Source organism: Podarcis filfolensis (genome assembly GCF_964270895.1).
Source record: "Podarcis filfolensis genome assembly, chromosome: 1".
In the NCBI taxonomy this organism is placed as follows: domain Eukaryota; kingdom Metazoa; phylum Chordata; class Lepidosauria; order Squamata; family Lacertidae; genus Podarcis; species Podarcis filfolensis.
This window is the reverse complement of record NC_139604.1, coordinates 31,082,828-31,102,493: the sequence shown is the minus strand read 5'-3', so window position 1 is coordinate 31,102,493 and position 19,666 is coordinate 31,082,828. Positions and strand designations below refer to the sequence as shown.

Genomic DNA, 19,666 nt, shown 5'->3' with positions numbered 1-19,666 from the left:
ACAAGACATAAATCTAATAAATACATTTTTTAATGTTAAAGAGAAGGAATTGTGGTTGCTGAAATCTTTTCCTTGCCACTCACTTCTAACTCGTTCTTTCCCATCCATGGAATGGGAATGGAAACTCTTGAGGGCCAGCATTAAGTACTTTTGGACTGCTGATGCAAACCATTGTGTCATACAACTAGCACTGACATCAGTGCTGTCGTTAGTTGCAGTCCAAACACTTAAAATAGTAAACCCACACTATAAAAACGTCTGCAAATATACTACGTCTATTTTAAATGTCTTAAGTTTAAAAAAATAAGATTAAGTTGGGCTCCAGCAATGCAGATATTTAAATACTACTATGATAGCCTTTAGATATGGGACAACTACACCCTCTCACTCTCACACACGATGCTAGAGTTACTGCTGTTTTTATAGCCACCTGAAAATGTTTCAAAGTAGTCCCTTTGATTTAACAAAACAAGTATAGGAATATGAATAATAAATAACTTTCCTAGTTCAAGGAAATTTCTCCAGGCAACTCCTCTTCCATTTCAGCTCACAGCTGTAAAGCATTACTAGGCTTCTACCATCTCCTAGCCCTCACAAAGTAATGTATTTCCGTCTGCCAACTCCATTGTGAAAATGCTGAACTTGCCCATGCGTGTGCTGTATCTTGATTGCAGACACATGCCAGGATTAACCTACCAATCTAAGGAATGGGCAGGAAAGGAGAAGGCTTTGGCACAAGCTGCATGCATATGATTAATATGCTGGTAAAATTATACGGTACCGCGAAAAGATCAGTAATACCCACAGAGAAGGACTGACACCCAGTCATATTGCAGCAGATTGAGATCATCATCCACTGACCACATGTCAAAGCTGGGAGACGTGCATTTGGCAAAACAATGCATCCATAGTAAATATGGATGAAAAAGGGCAACCATTTCTGTTTCAACTTGTGCTCACTGAACACAACGCTGTTTTCATTCCACCGCACTTCAGCTTCTGACAAACATTCCATAATTAGTCTTGCTGTCTGCTGCAGCGGAACTGATTATGTAATTAACTACACTATTCCACACCACTCATTTCAATGCAAAGGAAATGCCATACCAATTGGGAGAAATCGTCAACCATTACGTATTGTCTGTGGACCGAAAACAACAACAGAGAATAGCAAACATCAGCAATTTCCACTCCTGTTTTCTCTCAGAATTCTCCAGCTTCCCTAACAATGTGTCCCAAAAGAGCAGCATGCAGAGGAAGAACAAGCATATTCCCCGTGGTTGCAGAAGAACCGTGGCAGTACACTGAGCAAACAAAACAAGAAATGCAGACAAAACGTAAAGCTCCGCCAAGCCCATCCCTAAATGTGTCACATGCCGCTCCTCAATGCTAGGTGAGTGAATAGTACTTTGCCAGTCTGCACTTGAAAGGTTGGCACAGTGTTGTACTGCAAGCTGGGGGGAAAAGGTTTCAGACCTGAAAAGTGGAAAAACAACAGAAAGTAATGTCTTGGCAGCAACACAGTCTGGAAGGCTCAGAATAGTTCATTAACTTTACCTGGCTGCAGAAGAGCATCAAGGTGGGGCAGCCAGTGTTGTTGAGCAAGTGCTTTGTAAGGTGGCACATTCAAATCCTAGCATCAGTGCTCCGTGGGCCATGCTGGTAAATCACATACTATAAAGGTAAAGGGTAAAGGGACCCCTGATCATTAGGTCCAGTCGTGACCAACTCTGGGGTTGCGGAGCTCATCTCACTTTATTGGCCGAGGGAGCCGGCGTACAGCTTCCGGGTCATGTGGCCAGCTTCTGGCGAACCAGAGCAGCTCATGGAAACATCATTTATCTTCCCGCCGGAGTGGTACCTATTTATCTACTTGCACCTTTGACGTGCTTTCGAACTGCTAGGTTGGCAGGAGTAGGGACTGAGCAACGGGAGCTCACCCCCTCACAGGGATTCGAACTGCCGACCTTCTGATCGGCAAGTCCTAGACTCTGTGGTTTAACCCACAGCGCCACCCGCACCCCTTAAATCACATACTACACATACAGAAAAACCTACGTTCGATCCCAGCTAAAATCCCAGTGAGGTGCACTGGTCAGAGTGCTGGAGTAGGATTCGGAGATCAAGGTCTAAGACCCCACTAAGCCATTTAAGTTCACTCAGTCTGGGTCATTCACTGTCTCTTTCAGCCTAGTCTACCTCACACGGATTGTTGTGAGGAGAAAATAGGGATAGGGAAAGAATCATGTCAGCAACCTTACGCTCTTTGGAGGAAAGGGGGGAAATAAAAAAATAAAATAAAACAACAGATAGTTTCAGGTGATGTTGGAGGCTGCCCCAGCCTCAGACCCTGGAGAGGCACCCAGAATACATTACTAATGGTCTGACAGCATAGGGATATTTTGAACGTTCCTATGATGTCAATTTTTAAGAAGAGAGCTAGTCTGAAAGCACCCTAGGTTAGAAAAGTCCTAAGTGATATTTTAACTGTCACTGTTTTTTTTAATCAAAAACCAGTAGGAACCTACAAAGATATATTTTGTTCCTAGAGGGACTGCCTTCCCCATGATTTTTAAAATCATTATGTAGATGACAGCTTTTTGACTCCTGGAGCGTTGAAGGAGGCTCCCAGACAAACTACCACTTTAGAAGTTCTTCTTTCACCGCTGGTTGCTGAAACTCACGCACACAAAAACAACAACCCGCATTTTCAGCTTCCTTTTGGAAGTAGAAACAGGTAGAGCCAAATAAGCATATCGCTTCCAAGCCTTAAACTTCTTTTCCAAGGTAAGAATTTGGTTTCCATGGAAAAAGGGAAACAAGAAACACAGGAAAACAGGACAAAAATCTGTCAGTTGCACGCCTGCTTCCAGTTTTATTACAGTTTCCAGTTTCCGTGGCAACCAAGGTAGCATCAAGTAACATTGTACAAAGTACAGTTTTAGTGAGGAAAGAAAATGTTAGCTTTCAAAAGAACAACAACTTTGTGTTATAGAATAAAACCCTCTCTGATCTTAAGCCAGCTAACCTAAGTGAAAGACTCAGTAGAACAATGCATGGAGTTTCCAGTTCTAAACAGGATTATATGGACATAAAATGCACTGAAGTCAGTGGCACTTCCTCTGAAATATCTATGATTATAGGACTGAAAGGAAAGTGTACTATGATATAATGGGCTCCTGCTTTACCATGAGGAAACGCATACAATTCTGTTATCCTTCCAGCTTGACCCAAAATATGGAACTGGGTCTTTCCTCCTGTGGAAGAAGTCTTCCTTCGACATGGGGAGTAAACCTTACGTTTCATCTCTCAAAACCTTACCGCACAAAAATTTCATGTAAAGTTTGGTGGGTTGACACCAAGCCTGGAGATAATATTTGACTCCTTCAAGAAGTCTGCAGCAGCAAAAAAAGAAAAGGGTGGGCACAGGTGTGGTTTCTTCCACAACAAGGCTCCACTGGTCCCTTTGCTCATACACCCTTCCAGGAGGACTTTTCTTTTGCTTCAAAGGAGGTAATAACGAGGCTGAAAGGACCAGAAGAACAGGGCAAAATAAGCTGTGGCTGTTTCACTCTATTAGAATTGCAAGAGAGACTTGCACATTCAGGCTAGCACTAAGGAGGTCATTCTGTCAGGGCAAGCAAGTTTGGCTTGCCAGATGGAACAAACTCCCTCTCTTCCTGCCACACACTGTTCCAGGGGTTCTTCCCACCCCTTGCCATCCAATTTTGGGGGGCACACAGGGGATGGAGAGCAGGAGAAGCCTCACTACAAACGTGTGAGTCCTTGTGCAGGGCTTCTGCTGAAGGGACTCATTAGTTGAATCCCACTCATAATATCTATGTTTAAATCTGGCAACTGTACTGCCCATACATTAGAGAAAAGATGCCAACATTAATTCCAGGTTTTCCCCTTTTACGAGAGGTGGACTGAGCTAGGAATGATTGAGGCATTGTTCAGATTGTCTCTGTACACTAGCACCCTACACAAGCAGCCCAACCTGGGACTCAAGGCGATGATATACAGAAACAATAAGCTCTTGGTAGGCTGGCAAATGAGAAGTAATCTCTGAAATCTACACTGCTGTTGCTCCAGAAACATATTACTGAACAAATATTGCTGAACAAACATGCTGTACTTTCTAGCTGCAGTTCTCAAACTCATGAACTTTTGAAGATCAATAGGCAGCTGTTTGAAAGTTGACAGCAAATGTTTTTAAAGAACTTCTTGTGATTTCTTTTTAAAAGAGCTCATTATATAGATTAAAAGAAAAACTGTCCTTTTTTTTTATTCGTCAGGCTTGCAAATGTTGAGTGCTGTATCTCCTACCCGTTAGGAATAGAAAATGCCCAGGTGTCAAGGCATTAGTGCTATTAAAAAAAGGACAGTGGTTGCTCGGGTTGCAAATGTGATCCGTGTGGAGGGCACGTTCGCAACCCGCAGTGCCGCATCTGTGCACGTGAGTCGCATTTCAGCGCTTCTGCACATGTGCAAAGCGTGATTTAGTGTGTTTGCGCATGCGCGAGCGCCGAAACCCAGAAGTAACCCGTTCTGGTACTTCCGGGTTCTGCGCGTCCGTAACCCGAAAACACGCAACGTGCAGCGATCACAACCCAAGGTATCACTGTATATGCATTCAGAAATTTAAACCTTTACTCCAATCTTTCCATGCATGGCAGAATCAAGTGTGGCCAACATGGCTCTGTGAAAATGTTGCACTGTGAGCCGCTCATGGTCATGCTGGCTGGAGCTAATGGGAGTTGGAGTCCAACAACATCTGGAGGGAACCATATTGGCTACCCTATCATTCAATACAATTGCCTAGAAATTTTAAAATCCATATAGCCCTTGATTCTACTCCTGCTGCTCTCAGGTACAATCTTAAAACAGAATAGCCATTATAATAAGACCATTATATATGAAACTCCCAAGGTGTCTACAATGTAGTCCGAAAAGGAGACCCAAGTTTGGGAAACACTGATGTAGAGGCTTAAAGCTACACAAATCTATATCAGCAGAAGCCAACAGAATCTGGCTATTGATATTTTCTTGGAAATCCACATGAATGTTCAGTTCTGACGTCATTTTTTCATTTATTTCCTTTCATTAATCCTATGCATGTGTTGGCCTCACTATTCAGTAGGAGTAAGTATGTTTAGGATTGGCGCTTTGCTTTCCTAATTTGAATTGCAAATCCAATATTTTTTTTCTTCTATACATTCTATACATTCTGACTAAGTGTGCAAACAGCTTGCCCAGAGTCACTAATTTAAATATAGTATTAATAACACCCTACTTTGTAGCTTCTCTTCTTAGAGGGATGGCCAATGTTGTGTCCACCAGATATTCTTGGGACTACAGCTCCTATCATACCTGACCGTTGGCCATGCTGACACATCCAATGACATGTGGATAGCACAGAATTGGCTATGCCTGCAGTTTCATACACACCAAGTGAAACTGTCCAGAGACATGTACCTGCTCCTTGTATTGTAAATCAGCTGATCAGCAAAACAGGGGAGAATTCATAGCTTATACTTATTCCTTGTTTCTCTGTCCCATAAAAATTATTCTATGAATAATTTTAGCATAATGCTATCTGGTACATTATGTCATCCAGTAATGCAACAATTCCAGTGGTATATACAGTCATTAAACAAAACCTGTCCCTGTCTAGGATCTCCCCCAATTTTAGATTACTGACGTCTGAGAAAACTTACCAGTAATCAAATCTACACATATTAGAGCAGGACAATGTCCAACATGTTTAGTGTAAAGGCTGAGTAACAGAATGCAGCTTTCAGAACACAATGTATTCAGATATCAAACATATTACATAGCTTCTATCATCTTTCAGGAAGAATCAGCCCATAGTTGGTCTCTGCTAGAAGATATGTTTCAGCCCCTGTTTGAAAAGAAAAGGGCCGAGTGCGCTGGGAAATAGACATAAGAGAGGATTTATTAAGACTGGTTGGCATCTGTCTGTCTCAGGAGACAATGGAAGAGTGTGCCTTCGGGGGTGAAGCCAAACCGTTGGAGAGTTACAGTGCCTGCTATTAAGAACACATTGAAAATAATACAGCACAGCTGATTCACAGGACCTGGGAGCAATCTTCTTCCAGACTGTGCTGCAAGTTTTCCACCAGATCAAACCAGGACTGATCTGAGGGACTGACAAGCATTTGTGTATACACTGTCCCTCATTTGCCCTCACTTTCCAATACTATCAGCATACACCAAAGCAAAGTTATATGTGCACAGCTGAATTAGCTTATAACTGACTTGCCTTTTCACCTGAATTTAAGACATTTACTGGAAAAGCAAATAGAATAACAGGAATTCTCTCAAGCCTGCATGGTTCTCAGAATACATTCCAGGAAATGTAGAATCCATGCTTTTGTACATATCTAGAAATGCATATATCTGTTTAAGCCAGAGCATGTTCCATGATGACATACATGATATAAAAGTAAATAAAAATTGACGTTCTGTAACTTAACTGGACTACAAAGTTAAGATCTACTCCTAAAAGTAGGATGCAGTGCACAATGTAGTAAAGTCCCAAACGTTATGTTTGAAATTTTAGATCAGTGATACATGAAGATATTCTAGCAGAAGTTTTTAGGTTTAGAGATCATGTTAGTGAATCAATGAGGTTTTTTTCCAAGAAATGATTCAGGGTAACTGGCACCTGCTATTCACATCTGGCAATTTAACTTCTGCAAACACAAGGTAAGCATTATTAGTAGGGATAACCCACCTTGAGTAAATAAATAATAATAAAAATGGCAGCTCCAAAGAGGGGAGCATTTAGAAACTAACCACACAATCACATACTGTATAGCACATGGTTTATGCTATCCCCAGTGTGAAGCTCCCTTCTGTGGTTCTGTGAATATCCTCTTAGAACAAGCAATATTTCGCATGTCACATTTTTAGCCCACTCTATCTGGAGGGTCCAGAAGCAGAAGGCTATTACACCTTGGCGCTTAAAATAGGCAAGGACATGTTTTGGGGGCAAAACAGATTTGAAGATCAGATCAACTCTTTCAAGTTTTAAGCAGTGCCCACATTACTGAGTTAAAACAAAGCTAGGTTGTTCTTTTTCTCATTTCAGATCAAAGTTGGTTTGAGGAGAAAGTACATCAGAACGCATCCGTCTGTCTCGGGGGACCATGGAAGAGTGTGCCTTTGGGGGTGAGGTCAAGCTGTTGGACTGCTGATAACGTCATGTTACTTCCCAAACTAGCAGTGAAAGCACAGTGAATACAGAGCAAACGGGAGTGTGCACACAGCCTTAGTTGTTGTTGTTGTTGTTGTTGTTGTTTTACTCCCATTGCTTCCAAATTTGATCAGAGCTAAAGGGTGGGGAGAAAGGAGCCCTTCTCCTTACATAGTCGCACCATATATAGTAGGCACTGTATATGTAAGACAACTTAATTTGGGAAAGAGTTAAAACATCCCACCTACCAGTGGGTTAAAAAACAGAGGCCATGGATACTGTACTTTACAGCTCCAAAACAGTGTGAGCTCTGGTTACTGATCTCTAAACACTTGTGTTTTTGGCTCTTCCTCTAACTGCAACAGTGAGTCAAAGGGCAGGGCTGAGTTTTGTCCCCCGCCCCCCCCAGGAGTGACTGGCAGCCACTTGTATGGGTAAAGCAGAAGAGAGAACTTCAGGTCATTATTGGTAATGTGACCCAGAATAGGAAATTGTGCAACATTATACAAAGCTGCTCTTGAAAACCAGACAAGGTTGCAAAATGCTTTTATGCATAATGAATATGTAAGTGCTCAGCTGGCAATTTAGGTTGCACATTCTACACCCACTCGTCTAACAGTAGCTACCATTGGACTCAATAGGGCTTACTTCTGAGGCGACATGTTTAGGATTGCACTGAGAACGACTGACTGTCCTATAAAACACCTAAGCATATCAGCAAAAATGCACGGACACTTCCTGAGAACTGGAGTCCGTTGCTCAACTGGATTAAAACTTAACTTCCTCCTCTCCTGAAGTGTGCTTCACGAAGTTTGAAGAGAATCTGCCGAGACATGAATTCCTGCAAAACTGAGAGAATGCACACTGCAACAAACACTGTTGTCAGATCAGAGCCAGCAATACTGGCCTATGTGGAACTCCACTTTCAACCAGCAGCAAATGATATTTATTGCTTTCCTGCCGGCTCTTTATAGAGATTCCTAAACACACTAAGCATACTTGGCAAGATAACAGTTGCTGGCATTGAATGTATTGTACAGGATTTTCATTCTACTGTGTACTATGTCAGATTACTGATGCTCCTACCCACCTCACTCTGGACTCAGGTCTATGAGATAAAAGGATATCACTTGTGCTCATTATTTCACAAAGAGATGCTCGGTATGAAATGCCTTTTTTCCATGCTTCAAGAAAGTAGGTCCTTCCCCCAAAGTTACATCAAACTGTCAAATTAAAATATCCAAAATGTGCACTGTACTCTGCACTGAAAGGATGCAACCCTAAACATAATTACTAAGTAGTAAATCCCACTGAAACAAATCAGAACCATGGTTTAAGTCCTGACTGTAAATCTGCATCTCTAATCATGACTTTCCCATTTACCATGGCAGGCTACCCCATAAGTGCCGCTTATCAGCTGACCTAGGAAGAACCAACAATTGCATAATCAGAATACCAGATAAACCGGAATGCTTTTTTAGCTAGGGTCACACTTATGTAGGGAGTGGGGAATGACACACACAGTTAACTTGAGTAATGAGGAATTTCACCCAAAAGAGGTTAAAATAAAATGCACACGAGTACCATTTTGAATTCCTTAAAAGCAAATAAAACCCCAGGCTACAATATTCAAACTAATTATAAGGCTACAACTAAAGTTCAACTAGTTTATTGGTTTAATCATGGAAGGCCTAGTAGGGGTGGGCAGAATGTAGACTGGGTCCAAGTGGTTGATCACATGGTGATCACATGGTGCAGTAGATCAGCAAGGGTGTCTGCGGCAGCAGACAATGTGGTACAGTGGGAGTTATCAGATGTCCTTTGATTGGTTGCATCACTGCTGCTTACCAGGAGATAGGGAGAAAGGGGAGAGGCAACAGTAATGTCAGCGCAGTGCAAACGTGCCGCTGTGCTTTTGCACTGCACCAACCTCTCCCCCTACCTCCCAGTAAGCAGCAGCAACGCACCAGAGCTCCTATGATCGCCACCACCCCACCCCACCGTCCATTGCTGGCTTTCTGACTTCCTTTTTTTGTAACACCACCAATAACAAAATGACATTTTCTACCTAAATTAGGCTGTGAATATGAATAAAGCTAATCAGGAGCAGACTTTGCAATGCATTTAGTTCCGGCACTGAAAAAAAATTCTCAGGTTCAGAATGTATTCAGAGGTACCCTGTTCTTCCATTCTAATTGTATGTCTTTTGCAGCAGGCTCTGATTGGTAGATTTAGGGTTCTAGTAGAAAGTGAAGTAGACCTGAGAAGCCTGAAATCTCCCCGTTCCTGTTCTTAGCTAGCACTTCTCTGCATTTCATTTACACATGTGCACATGCACACAAAACACAAGCAAAATCTGTGTGTGTGGCATAAGCACAAAAGCGCTGCACTGTATTTTAAGAGCCGTGGAGTCAAGTGTGTAACCTTGACTAAATCCAGCAGATTCCTTGCTCTTAACCACATAAGCAATCAAAGGACTCAGAAGGTTGCAGAAACGTGTTTCCAATAAACAGGCCTTTTTGCATTTAAGATTTGTGTCACTACTGATCCATGCAGTTTGTTTCTTCAAAGCCTGCACTTTATCATTTTCTTCAGCATTTAGTTAAAATTAAATATTTTAAAATGGAACCTCTTGTATGTTGCAAGCACAGCTGAAATGAAAGGCCTCCTTGACAGCAGTGACCAGATTTTAAATGCAAGTTGATCAATAAGTGGGGTGGGGGAGTTGAGCTCAAGACCGGGTTCCATGTGCGAGTCGAACCATCTATAATAGCTTGCAAATGACTGTGTGCTGCCTGTAACCAGCTGTTCTTAAATTATGAATATGCAGCCAATTCATGTTAAAACCAAGTCCCAGCACTATTTCTACAGAGAAATCCCAGTAGTTTTTCCTTGTTCTACATGTTAGCTCTGTTAAGGATACAAATAGCAGTAAGCTTCAGAACAAATAGGGCCAAACTATTGGCATTTCATGCACTAGGTCCATTATCACAGCAGGGGTTGTCAATCACTGAAACATTCCTATAACAGCTCGGGCAATATGACAATGATCTTCCAGGAGGAGGGAGGGGGGAATCAAAATCTCTGCAGCGTACTCAAAGTCCCCTTGCCAGCCTAATGCTTTTTCCCCCTTTTTTCTTTTTTGGCATCAGCCAATCAGATTGTCAGCCCTGACCTAGTAGAAGACTTGCATCAAGCTTCAAACATTTAAAAACATCAATCATAAAAACAAAGACAGGACATTGAATTATGCAGTATTAACCTCCAGGGTTTGCATACAAAGACCTTAGATTTATTTATGTCCCAGCGCGTTAAGAGCTTCAGTACACCGTTCTTTGCACCAAACCGGCTGCCAATTTGATGAACCTCTCCGCCCTCAGCAGGAGTGCAGCGTCTTTGATTAATGAGTGCATGCTTGTGGAAAAGTGTAAGAACAGAAAAACAGGGTTAAAAACACACAATTATGTCTCTGCACATCCATTGGACCAATGCAATAATTATCTTCAAGCTGAATTTCCCGTCAGAGGAAAAGAATTAAGCACGTTTTGCTTACAGCACATATTTGTTCGAACACTGCAGCTGTAATAGCCTTTCTGAATATTTTCTTACAAATACAAATGTTATCCTTAGTAAATGCACACATATCTCAGTGCAACCGTTTCTCCACCACCAGCATAACAGCTTGTTGTTTTTTTTTAAAAAAATGCATTCTGAGTCTCCATTTATTTGAGTCCCCATTTTCACATATTAAGGGGGAATGTGCTCCATTGTATGTAAAGAGACAACCTCCTTATGAAACATTTAGAAAAGAAGCGTGGATGTAGAAGTTTTACTTTTAATGTTATGTACCTCTATCTAGATATTCAGCAATCAAACCATTAAATCTCAATAGGTATATTTATCTCAACCTGCCTTCTAATCACCATTGAATGATGGTCACCCAAAATATGGCCATATGAAAAATCTCCAACTGAGTGGTAATCTTTTAAAGTTTACAGCCATCTATGAATGTTCCTTTTCTTCCATCTTAAATTTTTAAAGAAATATGGACACAGCAGATATAATTGCAGATCCATCATTACTCTGATTCTACCAAGACTAAGAGACCCAGTGACTGCTAATAAGGAACTGTACTGAATCCATTTGGGTTATTTTCAATTATCTTCAAGAGTAGAAATTTCATAAATTAATTTATGGCTTCTTGTATTACCTTTGCTACATTATGTTGCTAAAAGAAATAAAAGAAAGATCAATACTGACATGTTTATAGAGGTAGGTTTTGGAAAGGATTGTATATTAAAAGAAAGCTTCCTCTGTAACGAAATATGCCAGATTTTAAGCAGAACAAGATTGCAATCCTATGACTGCTGTACATCAACGCTTACCTGGAAGTAAGGGCCGTGAAAGTTAATAATAAGAAAACATGCATAGGACTGAGCTGTAGATGTTTTAAAGCTGGAAGTGATTTCAGAAAACACTCCTTCCTAATAGTACCCCAGCAAATTAAAAAAACAGAATGTCAAATTTCAAAAAGGAAGACTTCTGATCACTTAAGGTTGCAATTCTAAACATATTTAATACACAGCAAGTTAAGCTTAGAGTAAGAATGCTTAGGACTGTCCTCCATTTACACTTGCTTAACTCTGTGCTGAATGGTAGCCCTCTATTTTACAAAAAACAAAACAAAACAGTATGCATCTGGTTACCCTGTTTTGTATCTATATGTAGAAAACTAATGGAAAGCGCCAATTAGACCAAAATGGAAGGGCTGCTGAATGCACAGAAGCAGATGGAGGAAAATATTATTCCATTTGTTCCACATTGTGCACACACAGTCACACTTTCAACAATATGAACACAATACGGAAGAATGGATAGGACAGTGTTATTTTTAAGGATAATTTGATCTCGATCTTACAACTGTATCAGTGAAAACTACAGGCCTAACATGTAAAACAAAAAACCTTGAGCACATCACAGAAATTTATTTTCCTTTTCAGGAAACTATTAATCTTAAATGCTATTTTACCGCCTACTCATACAAAACTGGCCTGGCTTGCATGTAACAGTAAGCCAAAGTTAAACAAACTATGGTTTACCAGGAATGAGCTGGTGCAGGAAGCTCAAATCACGCCCTCTCCCTTTTCTCTTTCCCACTCCAGGAAAAAACAAACTAGAGCGTTGGCTTATACTACGTGCAAACCAGAGCTCATAGGTGGTTTCTCTTAAAACAACTCACAGGAGTTGGTTCCCAAGTAACATTAAGCCCGCACTCTGGTCTGTTTCCTCCTGATGTGGCAAAGGGGAAATGGGAGTGGCAGACATAATCTGAGCAGCACGCACCAGCATGTTTGCTCCTTCCCAGTAAGCCATTAACTTCAGCTTCCCATTATATGCAAACCAAGCCACTGTGTAATTCTGTGGTGCTTTTAATTGTAATTTTTACAGAAAAATGGTTTATAAGTGCATGAACAGAAGTGGCAATTAATATATTAACTATTACAAAAAAGTTTATTTTTAGATGAGCTAACCAGCTATTATGTCTTATGTTATTCATGACACACAAATTCATGAAGCGTTCCATATTTTTTATTAAACAATCTATGGCCTTTTAAGCTGTGGGGTGGGTATTGTTCTTGTTTGTTACTATGGTGTGTATTTTTGTGTTTTTATATGCTGCGATCCTCAGATGAAGGACAATATGGAAATCTAATAAAATTTTAAAGTATCAATTCAGCATACAGGGAGGCAGAAGATGATTAGAATGGAGTGGCTGAAACACATCCATGTCAGAACCCTAACGAAGAAGACCTTAAGAAAGAAAATAGTACATATGAATCAAAGTACCATCCCAAACTTTTATGAAAATAAAATTTAAGTAGCAAAGATCAATCTGACAGAGTTATCTATCCAGCAGGTGTGGCGTTGTGGCATACTACAGATTCCCGTGCATGTTACATCAATAATATACAAGAAGATGCCTTATACTATCTCAGACTATTTGTCCAACTAGCCTAGCTTTGCCTCTGACCGCCAGTGTTTCGCCAGAGTCTCAGGGCCTTGCACATCATCTGCTCCTTGAGCCTTTCAACTGGAGACACCAGGAGTTGAGATGGGACCTTCTGTGGTCTTCCAATGAACTATGGTCGCTTGGAAACCAATCTCACAGAGCTCAATGCCATTTATGCCCCAATGAGTTTACTAAGCATTGCAGTCTTACAGAGGGAGCTGGAAGGTCCTGATTTGAGCCTCACTTGGGTTACGAATTCATTAGATTACCTAAAGCAAGTCTTTATTCTCTTAGCCTCAAGCCTCCAACTGCAATACGGGGACTTGCTTCCCGTACATGCCTATTGTTAATTGTTACTGAGATAATGTAGAGTGGAGTGCTTTGAACACTTGAAACATGCTGTAAATGCTATGCATTTTGATGTTTATTATTATTACTATAGTTCACTCAACTCCCCCCCCCCAACTTATAAAAATAGCACATGAAACAGTTTTCTCAACTCTCTGTCTTGTAGAAATTTTCTCCCCTTGATTTCATCCGAGCACATACTCATATGCAGATCAATTTTCATCCAGCTTTCCAATGTGAATACATAATTCTGTCTTATTAACTTTGTCAGCAGTTTTCTTGCCGATTCTAGCACTTTTATTTATTTTATTTTATTATTTTATTTTAAAAGGTCACAGCCCACTGCCGAAAACTGTTCAACAGAAATGTCTCCCCATGGTTAAGTAAAATTTGGGGGCCTCAGCAACATTTTATAAACACTCAGTTCTGTTGCTTCTGCTCCTCACCAAAATCGACTTGAGTGGCTTCAAATGCACAACTTGCTTGAATAAAGTTAAACATTATTCAACCCCTATTCCAGTTTTGAAAACCAAAAATCTCTACAGATCGAGATCACACTGGATCAAGATGCAGCCTACCACATGCAAGATCTGTAAGTGTGTGCTGGGTTGTGATAATTACTTTTAAAGCTGGAATTCACCCTTGAAAATAAAGAGCAGCACGAGAAGGAGCCTATTTTAACAACAAACTACTGGCTGAGAAGGAGCATGACACTGATTCTAAGGATGCTTTGACCCTATCACGTTATTTGTCATAAATTTTATTTTTTTTTATTTCTGAAATTTCCTGGGAACAAATCCTAGTCATCCTAGTTCTTGATCTAGGCTAATATTTAGAATCTATATGCAATCAAACACCAGCACATCGTTTCACTCATTTAGGAAGATCAGAAAGAAAGCATGAACTTTCCTGCAACTGTGGTATTCTGCATCTTGTGTAGGAACACAAAAGTAGCAACAAAGACATTAACAATTGCAGTTCAAGCTGGGAGTGACTGTTCTGTTTCAATTCAATGACACCACTAATGGCTTCTTAGCAGCTCCATGAAATCAACCAGCTGTCAAGTCGATGCATCAGAAGGAACAGTTACGCACTCCCCTAAGAAAAAGCAACACATCAGGATGTTTGGCAAAACATCTGCTCCTTTACACTGCAGTTCTATAATAAACATGCAAACAAAGAAATGAAAAAAGGGTAAAGGCAACCAGAAATCCAAGGCTTTCATTACCCTTTTATTTGAATGTTTAATAAGTGTCTTGCAAGGAAAGGAAAGGGGGGGAAGACTCGCAAACTATCAATTTGTGTGGCAGGTCTTATCTTACTATAAACCCATAGACAACTAGAAGGTACACTATTTTGTTTATGTATAAATATCCTTTTAACTCCAACTATGTTCCCCAACTATTATTCACATTTCTCTTTTTCTCTCTATCAGACACATATAGACAGAAACACAAACACACATACACGCAATATTAGCAAACACTGATTTTAACCATTTCACAATACAAACTATTATACTAAGCCTGAACTTTAAAAGTTAGCATCACTTTCTTGAAATATACACATGCAAGCAGTTCAGATATTTATTTGATTTCGCTAATAGATAAATATTAGTATTATAACCCTGTGGTCCAAGAGTAATACTGTTCACAGATATATTTATTTATCAATTGAACAAAAATTACAACAATAAAAAAAATATTCAGATTGCCAAAATCCTTAAGCCCCCTACCATCACTTAGATTCACAAAACCACATGCATGTATCTTATTTTAGATGCTATTATTTCAAAATCAGCAAGATCCAAGACATTAAAAAAGCTTCTTCCTTACTTACATTGTGTGAAATAATCTTAAATCTGAAACATACCTCTTAAATATTTAAGCTTCCCACCCCCACCACACACATCCAATACAGAAAATGCTTTCAGCTACACTACGGTTTTTGTGATATTTCATGCTATATTGATTATGCGGCATTGTGACTAAAATGTGCACACAGTTTACAATAGGTGTGGGTATCAAATGTACTTAACTACCATTTTCTTAAACTGCTTATCTTCTGTTGCTCACCGTTTATAATCTGCCAAATCTTCCAGGCCTTTGTTGCATGTATAATTTAAAGCCATCTGTTCTATGTGCTTTTAACTATTTCAACATTTTCTTCCATCTAAGATTCACATAACTGGCAGCCTTTCAATTCAGCAAGGCTTTCTAAAGTGACTCCTTTTTTAAAAAAAGAAAATGAAAATAACACACTAAGGTAAATTGTTTACTTTTGTAAACATGAAGGCACATTTCCTACTCAAGCATAAAAATATGCTAAATCTGTCATTCAGTTTTTAGTGTACTGAAGAAAGGAACATCTTGATGTTCTAAAAATGTTCATATTAGTTTCCATGCTAATTGTAGTCAATGGTGTGCCCCCCCCCACTATGAAGACAAAGGGAATGCAAATTAAACACAGGGAGTTTCATGTTGTTAGTGCAAGTGTAAATAGGTGGAAAGAAAAACAAAACAAATACAGGAGGCAGAATGGAAAAGTAGAATTCTGTTCAAATATCCAATTATTTATGCACTATTCAGAGTTTCATTAAGTTTTGCCCTGTGATCAAGATAACTTTTTTTTATAAAATCAAAAGAGTATCTGTTGAGGAGAGGTAAATTAAAAGCACAATACTTTTTGTTGCTTCTCTATTCAAAACTGGAGACAATAAGAGCTTATAGCCAGAGGTAATTTGATTTTTTTTTCTAGTTAGTAATTTGGAACTTAGCATACTAACTGCATTTTGAAAGCCCCAGACAACAGCATGTGGGACACTATCTACAGTGCAGGCAGTATCTACAGGTCCTGTCCCTCTAGAATTTTCTAAATTCACAAAGAGTGTGCAGGTTAAAATAAAATGAAAAAGACCTACAATTTTTGGAATTTATTTTGGGGTTGCAGGAAAGTGTTAGCTACTCTCTTTGCCATCAGCTATGCAGGCAAGGTTTCTAAAAGGAATGTCATCATCTCTTGCGTTTGGCAATGATAGAGAGTCACTTGCAAAGCAATTTAATATTTATCCATCAGTGAACTACCATATCATATGATAGGTTTTTTAAATAATAATAATAATAACATGACATGCCCCGGCAGTTAAAAGAATTTTTTTGCATGTGAACAAGTGAAAGGTCAAACTGTGAAAGAAATTAAAGCCTACAATATACATAAATCCAGATATTTCTCCACCTGTTAAGCAAAAATACACAGGCTAGTCCTCTCATGCCAATCCCTCCTGCACGTTTTAATAAGCTAAAATTAGACACTCCCTCTTCAATACAGCTTAAAACTTGTTCGACCAGAAACCTTTAGAGAAGCAACAAACACAAACATACACACACACACCCCGTTGGAGGTGGGGTCCCTTTAAAAACTTCACATGACGTCACCGTCTGTACCCTGTTAGATTCCCTAAACTTTGTGCCTTATCCAACAGGACGTGAAGGATTTCACCCTTTTCAAAGAGGGAGACACATACACATATACATACATACACAAGACTTGGAATCTTTTTTTTTTTTTTAATGCCCAAGATGGCGAAAGGCTTGTTGTTTAGAGGGCAGAAAAATGGAGGATATTGTAATATACACAAAGGGATAAATTTCAACAACTCGGCCAAGGGCTGCAGCTGCTTCTCTGGCTTTATAAGGAAGCAACACACACAAAAGAGAAAGGGGGACGAGGAAGAGAGAGGGAGGGAAAAGAAAGCAGCAAAGCGCCGAGAGGAGCCCAGGCGAGGGTCCCCCCTTGGCTTCCTCGCCCTCCTTCCCTCCGCGCTTTTCCCAAATAAAAAAAGCGGAGTTTGGGGCAGTGGAACATTTTTTAAAAAATAAAAATAAAAACAGGGAGGCAAATAAGAGGGTGGAGAAATGAAAGGAGCGAGGCGGGGGGAGTTTACTGTGGGATCCGAGAGGTGGGGAGGAGAAAGGCGAGAGGGGTCTCTTACTTTCCTGCTTTCACGCCCCCTCCCATCCACTATGGGGCAAACCCTCTCCTGGCTCCGAGCGACCGGCAGGGGGAGGCATAAGGGATGGGGCAAGTAAAGGAGCGAAGGGGAGGAGGAGGAGGGCGACCGCACTAGGGTCCAGGTCTCCTTGGCTGTCATGCCCGAGGCGACTGAAGGAAGCCAGGGAGAAAGATCCGAGAGGGAAGGGGTGGGGTGGGGAAAGGGTAGCCAAGGAAGACACAAAAGCGGTCCGATTTGTGAAAGAGGTCGCCTGCATGCCCGGAGCCAGCCTTGGGATAACCCCGAGACTTTCTGCCCAGCTACTGGGGGGGGGGGAGAGAGAGAGAGAGAAATAAAAAGTTGAAGGGCGCCGGAGAGAGAGGCGTAGTGCGGGAAGCGCCTGGCACGGGGACCTCTCTGCCCCGCGGAGGAGAGCTGCGATTTCCACCCAGCCCCGCACGCCTGTGCCAGCCCACCCGCCCCTCCTTGTCCCGAGTGCACAAGGTCAGTTTCACTTTCCAGACTTGGACCTCCTCCTCCTCGCCGCCGTACTATTACGGACGCGCCGGGGCTAATAATAGTCATTAATACATTACGCACAGGCTTTAAAAAAAAACCCACACACGTCCCTTCGATGCAGGAACGCGTCAAGCCCGGCAACAAAGAGATGTTTTGGGGAGCCGCCGCAAGACACTCCGAGGAGAGCCAGGATTCTCTCTCCCCCCCCCATACCCTCCCCCGCCCCATGGTCTCCTTTACATCCCCACTCTCTCCCCCCCCCCTTTCCCCTCCCTACCCCACCACCCCCTCGGCTTGCAGTACCAGCAAGAGCAACCCGACAACCATAATTCAGACTTCCACCTTAAAGCAATTTCTCTGCCTTCCCCACCCCCCCCAGCCCGCACGCCGGCAACACCGCACACTCCGCTTCCCCGAAATCGATTCTAACTCACCTTTACAGTTTGGAAGAGAGATCTTGGGGCCCCCTGTACATGCACACACCTCTTTTTTGTGTGTGTGGGGTGGGGTGGAGTTCAGGAGGAGATGGATGCGCGTTATCTGGGTGATGGGGACGCTGTCTTCCCCCAAACAGCCTGAAGAAGGGAATGAAGAAAGAGGCTAGGAGATCTAACTAGGAGGATTCATGATAGTGTAACCCTCTCTCTATGTGTGTGCGTGTGTGTGCGCGCGCGCGTGTGCCTCCTCTCTCCTTCTCTCTCTCTCTGTCTGTCTCTGCTTTAGTTCCTTAGAGCGGCAGCAGCTTGAAGCAGATTCTCTTCTCAAGGTTTATTCAGCTTCACTTCCAGGCGAAGCCTTCACCAACCAAAAGTGACGTCAACCAACTCGGCTCCTCTCTTTCTAACAATGAAAGTTGCTGTTAAAGAAGGGGGGGTGTAAAACAGAGAGAGAGAATGGTTTCTCTCATTTCAGCCTCAGTAAGAAATGACTGGTCAGATTCCTTCTCTCCCCCCCCCCCGCGCACCACCAACGCTTCCCCCCCTCCCTCAAAAGCAGAAACAAAACAAAAAAAAGCTGCAAGGGAACCAAAGGCGTGATTCTTACTTCTTCGAAGTTCACCTTCAGTTCTTTTAGTGAGCAAGTGTCCCCCTCAAGTTGTAAGAAAAGTTGAGCTTGGTTGCTTTGTTTTTGCTTTAAAACCAGGGGCTCCTGCAAGTGTGCATCGTTTGGGGCTGGAAGGTAAATCCATTAGCTTAGCCCCGCTGTTAAATGATCACTTTAAAAAAAAAAGTGAAGATTTCGGGAAAGGGTTTCCCGTGTAAAAGAGGCAGGGAGGGACTGGGTTAACTCCATTTGGTGTAGGGAGTGTGCAAGCCACCCCAGCTACACAGAATTCCTCCAAGAAGCAGAAAAGGGAGGGCTTGTGGAATGGCAGTAAACCTACCAAATAACCCCCATCCATAATTTTTTAATGCAATGGAGATAAAATTACAACTAAATCAATAACAATAACAACAACAACAATGTGGGATTTTTATTATTCAGTTGCTTTAAGACAAAGGTTTAAAGCTCTGATCCACTTTCTTTGAAATAAGACACCACTGATATGAGGGAAATGAATTACGTAGGCTTGAGA

The 19,666-nt window shown here is 41.4% G+C and overlaps 1 protein-coding gene across 10 annotated transcripts in view; it reads right to left on the bottom strand.

Annotated features, from left to right (window-relative positions):
* BAZ2B (bromodomain adjacent to zinc finger domain 2B) overlaps positions 1-19,381 on the bottom strand; it is a 182,405-nt gene extending 163,024 nt beyond the window's left edge. For 4 of the 10 annotated variants that reach the window (XM_083578332.1, XM_083578317.1, XM_083578337.1 and 1 more), the window contains exon 1: positions 18,525-18,920. The gene's annotated coding sequence lies outside the window, so the exon portion shown is untranslated. Of the gene's footprint in view, positions 1-17,571; positions 17,598-18,524; positions 19,008-19,134 lie in introns of those variants that run through there. The other 6 variants (XM_083578316.1, XM_083578323.1, XM_083578336.1 and 3 more) reach the window with 5 other exon arrangements.
* Between the last annotated feature and the right edge of the window lie 285 nt (positions 19,382-19,666).